Below are 8,551 nucleotides of genomic sequence, written 5' to 3'. Positions count from 1 at the left end.
TCCGGGGGTCAACATCGTAAGCATTCAGAATGTGTATGCATTTCACCGTGGACTCAAACTGTTTCACACATCAGGGAATTCATACCAAGGGAAAAATCTCTCCGTTTTAAAGAAGGCGGGAAACCTACTCCTTTGGAAATTATCCATATTAAATGTTACATTTCTGATGTAGTATCCAGCTTCTTGAAAACAAAAATACAGACGATAAAGATACTTATGTAAATAGAAGCTGTGAAAGCAGCGACAGCGATCCGGACCACAGCGTAGCAACCTCACACTCAACGGGAGCGGCTCCTGGCCATGTTGGGCTTAGGTTTCTGAGGGGTTTTCAGTCTCTGTGCTTGCTTTTTAGGGTGCTGCATTACAGGAAGTGTATGTTCAGTTTGAATCATATTTGGAAAGCCACTGTATCCTTATTAGAATAATTCGGAAGACACAGTGAGATTATCCATTTTAAGCCCCACCGTGTTCGTATCCCAGTATCCTGAAACGGTCACCGTGCTGACATCTGATAGTCTCAAGTACACTGCTTCTCATACTCTTGCCTGGCATTTTTAAATGTTTTTGATCGCTGTTAATGAACAAAGTCTTCTGTAAAGAAGCCAGTGTTTTTTATAACATGTTCAGCTGTATCTGAGTCAGCAAGAGTTAGAAATTCACACATACAATAGAGAAGTGCATAGATAACTTTTAAGTTGTTAATGCCAGACATTTCCAGTAGTACAAAGCACCTGTAATATTCATTGTACTCTCTAGTTATATTTGCTTAAAATATTTAAGTACTTAAGATATTTCCATTTGTATCCATTTTCTCCATCTGTTTTATTTGGATGCTGACATAAGTGTGGGGAACATACATACTCTGTAACTTAGGAATTTTCTGTATTTTTATTTGATAGTATTTTTAAATATTGTGCTCTATTCCTTCTGAACGAACTCTTCCTAGGGGTTTGTGGCAGACAATGCTGAGTGACCCCAGTCACTCCTTACTGTTCGCTAGCAGAATTTGGGGCTCCATTTCTCCTCGTGGAATGGGGGGGGGACATCCTGACTAGTTTCAACTAATCATGCTAATCGCTTTCTCATCGCCAACCGTTGGTTTAGAATGGTCGCGGGACCCAGCTCTGTGCAGATAAACAAAGGAGGTATCGGACAGGTTATTTCTGGAAAAGGTTCCCTCAAAGATCCCAGGAGAGAACCGTGCAGGGTGAAGCATCTGTTGTGGAGCGTCGCCTTTGCTGCGTGTGATGCCTGGCTGTGCCCTTCAGCACAGAATTAGAGTCTGAGCATGGCAGAGCGGAAGGACGGGGAGATCCTGGGACCTGGATGATGGCAGAGCCCTGACCCACCCAGCCGCGCGGCTCCTCGGCCTCTGGACTGCTGTTTCTGTTGTAGACAGAATTTACTTTGGAGCCAGTTGGTTTAGGTTGCTGTGTCAGGGACAGCTGAAGACGCAGAGCTATACCCTTGTAGGAATTACGAAATTGAGAAGGACTTGAGGTCAATCGCCAGTTTAGAAGTACTGATAGAGATTGGTCTTATTTTCTGTAAATTTTGATGTAAATAGTTTGAGCACCACAAACCAACTTCAAACAATTAAATGTGTATGTTTCCTCAAAAGGTTACATCATTGACAGAAGAACCCTTAGAGCCCAATAATGATGTCAGATACGCCTTCCTTTTTACAATGCATGACATTAAATCTTGTTCAGGTTGATTTATGTTATTCACGGATCATCGCTCCGCTGCTGGTTCACAGTATGTGGTGTGCAGGTAAGGACCTTTGCTTTCCAGTGGCCAGCCTGATGGCCTGTATGTGAACGCCAGCCCTGCACATGGAGGTGAAATGCCGTATTTTTCACGTATTGGGCTCATTCGTGACACCGGTTTTGTTGCTCAGCACTCTCCCTCCATATTCTTGAGCAGACTGTGCGTTTGCTACATAACCGGGATGAAAAGGCTGGTAGATCGTTACGTTGGTGTAGGAAAATATATTCATGGTTTATTTGTTGAAATAATATCTACAAAGATTTCCCAGTTTGTCCTCATAGCTTAAATACACAGTATGCATTTTAAGTAAAATATTTAAAATGTGGACGTGGTGTAACACATTCTTCCTCAAGGAGCCGTGCACGCAAGGGCCTGGTGCGCAGAGCTGGTCCCGAGCTGCATCCCTGATGTAACGGGGTTTATTCATCACGGCAGCGCTGTCGGTGTTTTCCTGTCACGTCTCTGCGTGGGCTCAGTGGCTGCTGCTGCTTTGATGACCCTGTTTTTCTTTTTCCCTAGAGGCACTTAAAATAAGAGTTTGTCTTAAATTTGATGGAATACAGTGTTTAAAAAATTTCTAACTGTTCCTGGCAAGCATGTAAGATACCCTGGCCTGAGGCAGAGCACTAGAGGGACACCTGCGTCAGTCCCGCAGCGAGGACCAAACGTGGAATGGGGCAGAGCGGGAGCGCGTGTGCATCACACACAGTGACCTCGTGAACTCTGAGAAGCGTTTTCCAGGGCTGAGGGGAAGGAAGACCCTTCTTGGCCAGTGGACACGTGAGATTCCCACAGTTTTTTCTGTTGAGTCAGTGAAGCAGCTTCCGATAGGTCAAATCAAAGACTGCTGTCAGCACCAGGACCCCATCCTCTGAGAGACCCCAGAGCCACTCTTCTGTGGCCGTGTGCCTGGCCGTGCTGTGCCGCCAGCCCCCCTTCCACGACTACAGCCCCGAGAACGACCCACTTTATAGAATGCCTGCAAATAGGACAAGCAAAGTCCTTTTCCTTCTCCTCACAGAGATAACTACATCACAGATAAATCGCTTTTCCCTTCCCTGAACTTAAAGCCTAGGATTCTTGACAAACGGATGACCCGGCATGGGCTGCTGACTGAGCCCAACGGACAGAGCCCAACCCTGGGGCTGCCGTAGAGCAGTTCGTGGGGCCAGGGGGCTGCTGTGGGGGGTCCTGGGGGAGGTGTGAGCAGCCAGAGCCACTGGAGAGGCAGGCGCTGGGGAACCTGGGGCTTGGAATCTCCTCCTCTCCTGCCCTGCACGGTCGTGTCCCCAGCACCTTCTGGCCCAGCACGGTAGCTTCATGCAACAGCAGGCGCAGGCTCCATCCATCCGAGGGGGGTGGGGGGCACCCAACACACACCTGCCCGGAGCAGCCTCTTCTCACGCCGTGGCCAGATCCTTACAGTAAGTAGACACGGGTTTCTGGATGGAGGAGGACACTTCAGTGGTGAATTAACAGGCCGAGAGGAGAGAATCCATCAGGGAGGGGGTTCCTCCTAGTCGGGGGCGGGCTCTCTCTTCTACATGGGTCTGCCGAAGCCATCCTGAGGAGCAGGAACTAGGGATCAGACCTTCCCCTGCCACCCGTCCTGTCCTTGATTTGCAGAATCCACGTGAAAATTAATGCTGCGAAAAACAAACGCAGAAGGAGTCACTAAGAGCACACCAGACGTCTCCACAACTGGCAACCTTGACGGGATGTAGAAATCCAGATTTCAGAATTGTCTTACAAGATATCCTTACACAAAGGTTTATTGGTTATATGAAGCGGGAAGAGTTATTCCAAAAGAGGTGGGGCACAGGGCGGGAACCCAGCCATAAAACCAGTCAGTGGGCAGTGTGATGAGAGGAGTGGTTGGCCTGGGATGTCAGACCAAGAAGAAAGAGAAGATGCGTGTGAAAAATCAAACACTGAAACCAGAACACCACAGCCATCCTACCCTTATCCTGGGGTTAAGACAGGATGGGAAGAAAATTATGAATTAAAAACTTTTTCAGACTAAAAAAATGAAATTAAAAGGGGCTTTTGTGATTCCAAACAGAAAGGTACAGAAAAATCTGTCTATAAAGCAAAATTGTTTAACCTAAAGACCAGTAATTAGAATACATGAGGATATCCAGCAAAGTAGCAAGAAAGGGCAGTGCTTAGAATCCTGTCACCAGAAATAACGCACGTTTGTAAACCAGTGAAGTACCCCTTTACACTGACGACGGCGTGTACCATCAGTGGGGAAATGGGTAAACTGACCTGGAGATACCTTTTAAAATTCATGTGTGTGCCTTGTGGAGTGGTACTGCTGATGTGCTTTTGTGTCCCAGAGACATTCTGTACACACATGGATGTGTACACAGAGCAATGCTGTCAGCACGACGTGCGGGACCGTCTAGGTCCAGGAAGAGGCGAGTGAAACACAGATGAAGCAGTGGGGTGCTTGCTATCCAGCAGGGCGGCGCGGAGCCTGTATCTGCACGTAGCTCGTCTGATAAAGCATAAGGAAGAATTTCAAAAAATGGAATTTCATGAAACTAAATCCTTGTATCCGTTACCATGACCCCCCCCCCCACACACACACACCCACACCGGCTCCAGGGGAATGGGCTCGTGGTTGTACACGTGTGAATGGCTGTCGATGGGAAGTGCGTGGAATCGGGGTTTGGAATGAAGGAAAGAACCAGGTCAAGAACGGTTTCCAGGCAGAAACCGGTACTGAAAATGTCTTGAACTGAGTGGTATGACCCACACGGTTCCCCAGGACTCCAGAAAAATTACACAAAAATTAAAGGACAGAGAAATAAAAAACCTCAGTGTTTTATGCTGTTCAGTTTTAGCTGGAGTTTCGGAGCCGAGGTACCTAAATGATGTCTCTGTCCTTTTTGGCAACTTCACCCCAAGCCAACTTCCTGTAAATGGTTGTAGCTGCTCCATTAGTTGGTCATTCTGTACTTTGAAAATTTCTTTTAAAGAACGCTCCGACCCCAGCATGGGACTTGAGCTCACAACCCTGAGATCAAGAGGCACATGCTTTACTGACTGAGCCAGCCAGGCGCCCCAGTCACTACTTAAACCCGTCTGTCCTAGGACAGGGATTCCACCCCGACCCCGGGGAGGACTTGCATGGCCCCGCAGAACTCACCGAGTGGGCCAGCCTGTGCTGCTCCGGGCACCAGTGCCCCCTTCCGTCCAGTGCCAGCCGGCACCCCACAGCAGCTCTGACATCCCAGCTTCGGCTAGGATGAGTAGGGTGATGTCATCTTCTGAGTCACATTCTAAAAGAGGACTGTCTCCTTCGCTGCCTCTGTCTCCCTCCTTTGGCTGTGAAAGAACCATGGTGCCGAGCCAGCTTCTACCCTGAGAACAAGGACAACACTTGAGGGCTAGGCTTGGCCAATGGTCCCTGGGAGGGGCCAGCTGGGAGCACTTCGGGCTTTGTGGGCACAGCCTCTGCCACCGCTCAGCCCTGCCTCTAGCGTGAAAGCACCTGTCCCAATAAACCTGACATGGGACACAAATTTCAGTCTCATTGAATTTCATATGCTATAAAATATTCTCGATCTTTTTAAAAAAGCTACTTGCAAATGTAAGCCCATTTGTGGCTTACATGCCGTATGAAAGAGGCAGGTGCCAAATGTGGCCCACGACTGTCTCTTGTTGACTCCTTTCCAGGGGACAGAGAAGCAACTGGATAAAGGGGACCCTTTCCCTCTGGAGAACCACCTGGAAGGGGCTACCCTACCTCCCGGAGACCACCTGTTAGACTGGAATTGTACATGAGATAGCAATCTTCTATCCTGGCAGCCGGTCAGACGCTGATACACAATTAGCCAACAAAAAGTGAACTGCCATCATTTCTTCTAAACTGCAATGACTGTGTCCCTCTCAAACCTCATGCTCATGCTACAAGCCAACAGTACGTCGTGGGAAGAGAGAGGGCGGCCCACTGGAAGCTTCTGTAACGTAACCAGAGATCTAGCAGAATCCACAGCAATCCTAACAAAAAATACTAGCACAGTTTACAAAGTTTAAGTTCCTAAAAAAGTATGTAGTATTTTTATCTTTAGGAAAGTATGTGCTCAGATCTTGATTTCTAAATATTCTTCTCCATCAGATGGCACCAGGGCTGCTCAGGAGTGCTCACAGCACAGAACACTGGTCAGTGGGACGTGCTCAAGAACTGACAGGAGGTGTGGCAGAGGCGGGAAATGGAGGGTTCTGGGTTCCACCCCCCACCCCCGCCACTGGTAGAAACAACTAATGAGCGGGTGACCTCTGCAGGACTCGGGACTGTCGTCCAAAACAGGGGAGGCATGGTGAGGGAGGCACACTGTGCAGCCGCAGAGCTCCCGACCACCCCACACACCTCAGATCAGCTGCCACGTGGTGACGGCCTGTGGTGTAGGCAAGTCCCTGGGCCAGGGCCGAGTGACAGACCTCGTTCTCAGCTGCAGAGTGGGTGTCCCAGCTGGACCGCTGTCTGGAGGAGGGCTGTGCGGCTTCCCCTGGTCTCCTGGACTCCCGTCAGTCACAGGTCTGTGCAGCTTCCCAGACAGCTTGTGCCACAAGCACGCAAAGACCCAGGTCCCGGGTATAAGCCAGCAGGGGCCAGGAATGGCTGTCATGGTGAGCGGCAGACTGACACACCTGGGAAGGAGGAGGCTGAAAAGGAGAACTGTGTGAGCATAAGCTTCTAGAAGCTTCCATGTGTGCCAGGAGATCACCTGTGCCTAGGGTGGGACACAGGCTTAGAGACATCTGTACACGCTCACCTCAGATGGGCCTCCAGGCTCCACAGAAATGATGTGAAGGCTAGGGCAGGACAGGAACCAGCTTGGCTAAGCGCTGAAGGTCTGCAGAGATGAGTTATTTCTCTTTTTCTCCCCCCGACCTTTAAACCTTTTCTCAGCTCTTGATGTTTAAGGAGAATCTGGCAAAACACACCTAATCCCTGAGTTAATGGAACAAAGCATCCAGTGGCGGCACGTGACAAAGATGACACACCTACTGAAACAGAAAACACCATTTAGAAAGCACATTTAAGAACCCACCAGGGCGCCTGGGTGGCTCAGTGGGTCGAGCCTCTGCCTTCAGCTCAGGTCATGATCTCGGGGTGCTGGGATCGAGCCCCGCATCAGGCTTTCTGCTCAGCGGGGAGTCTGCTTCCTCCTCTCTCTCTCTGCCTGCCTCTCTGCCCGCTTGTGATCTGTCAAATAAATAAAATCTTAAACCCTCCCAAAACCCTGGGATTGGGGGTGGGGAGAATCTAATTTCCAGAGTTGCCACATTATATTTAAAATGTCCAGTTTTCTGGGCACCTGGGTGGCTCAGATGGTTGAGCCTCTGCCTTCGGCTCAGTTCACGATCCCAGGGTCCTGGGATCGAGTCCTACATCTAAGCAGGGAGCCTACTTCTCCCTCTCCCTCTGCTGCTCCCTCTGCTTGTGTGTGCACTCTGTCAATAAAAAATCTTTAAAAAAAATGTCCAGTTTTCAATGAATAATGATAAAACATGCAAAGAAACAAAGTATGGCCCACTCCCAGGAAAGAGAACGTCGTCTATCTCCGTGAGTCCCTCATCTCCAGTCACTGGGGATTGGTCCCGCCCAGCTGGATCAAGAGTGTGCCACACTTGGTGGGCAGTTGAGACTAAGCACACAATCAGAATCCCAAAGGCTTTGGAGAGGAACCACACCTGAGACTGTCCCTAAGAACTAATGCAGGAACAGCCAAGAAAGATTTGGAAAAGAATGAAGACAGATGTGCTTTGCAACATGTGCAAAAACATTACGAAGAACAATGAAGGAGCACCTGGGGGGCTCAGTGGGTCCTTGGAACGAGTCTCTCATTGGACTCACTGCTCAGCAGGAGCCTGCTTCTCCCTCTCCCTCTGTTGCTCCCCCTGCTTGTGAGCTCTCTCTCAAATACATAAAATCTTAAAAAATAAATAAAAAGACCAATGAAAACATGATCTTGTTCAGTACAATTACGGTCAGTAAAACGGAAAACAAACCCAGAATCAGAGTACTTACAAGCCGTGAGTCAGGACTGACTGCAAATAGGAGAAAACTTGGATAACCAACCTCCGCGATCCAAACCAGCCAACCACTGCTCCGTGACGTCCGCCAGAAGCCCTGGCTGGAACTCCCCCGACTCTCACTGGCCTCTAGATTAAGTGTCCCTCCCAGGAACAACTGAACTGTGACTGGCCTGCCAGGGAATGTGCCAGCCCTGGAGGGATCAGCTTCCCTTTCTGGAAGGATGTGGGGAAGAGGCTGAGCAGGTAAAAAGCGAAGCCACTGCAAATGATAATTTAATCCATAATAAAGACAGTATTTTAAGTCAGGGACAGAAAGATTAATTCAGTGGTGTAAAGACAACAACTTAGGAAGAAAATAAAAATCAAATGCATCAAACCACATCTTGTCAAGAAAAAAGTGGGAAAGATAAATGAAAGGAATAAATAATTAAGAATAAATAAGAATAAATAAATTTCACATAAAGAATATTTAATATGTAACTGGGTTGCAAAATGACATTTCCTGTGCTCTATTTCTTTCCAACAAGAAATGGCATTATTTCATCAAGGCATGGAACTGTACAGGAGAGAAAGCAGTCACTGAATCATTTTCTTGAAGGAAATCATTCTTGTTCCCAAGTTCCTGTGTCTACCACTTCTGGCTTATAGAATAAGATATATACTACATATATATACATGTATATATAGACACACACTTAAATATATATATATAAAATATATATTTTATATA

The 8,551-nt window shown here is 48.0% G+C and overlaps 1 long non-coding RNA gene across 1 annotated transcript; it reads left to right on the top strand.

Annotated features, from left to right (window-relative positions):
• The first annotated feature begins 3,413 nt into the window (after positions 1-3,413).
• Positions 3,414-6,847, top strand: LOC116876515. The gene is made up of 3 exons (XR_004384400.1): positions 3,414-3,539; positions 5,897-5,940; positions 6,692-6,847. It is a non-coding gene; the product is annotated as an uncharacterized LOC116876515 (long non-coding RNA).
• The last annotated feature ends 1,704 nt before the right edge of the window (positions 6,848-8,551 follow it).

The sequence above is a fragment of the Lontra canadensis genome, unplaced genomic scaffold (assembly GCF_010015895.1).
Source record: "Lontra canadensis isolate GAN:19392208 unplaced genomic scaffold, GSC_riverotter_1.0 scaffold45, whole genome shotgun sequence".
Classification (NCBI taxonomy): Eukaryota; Metazoa; Chordata; class Mammalia; order Carnivora; family Mustelidae; genus Lontra; species Lontra canadensis.
Note: the sequence above shows the minus strand (reverse complement) of the source record. Positions and strands in the feature narration are given on the sequence as shown.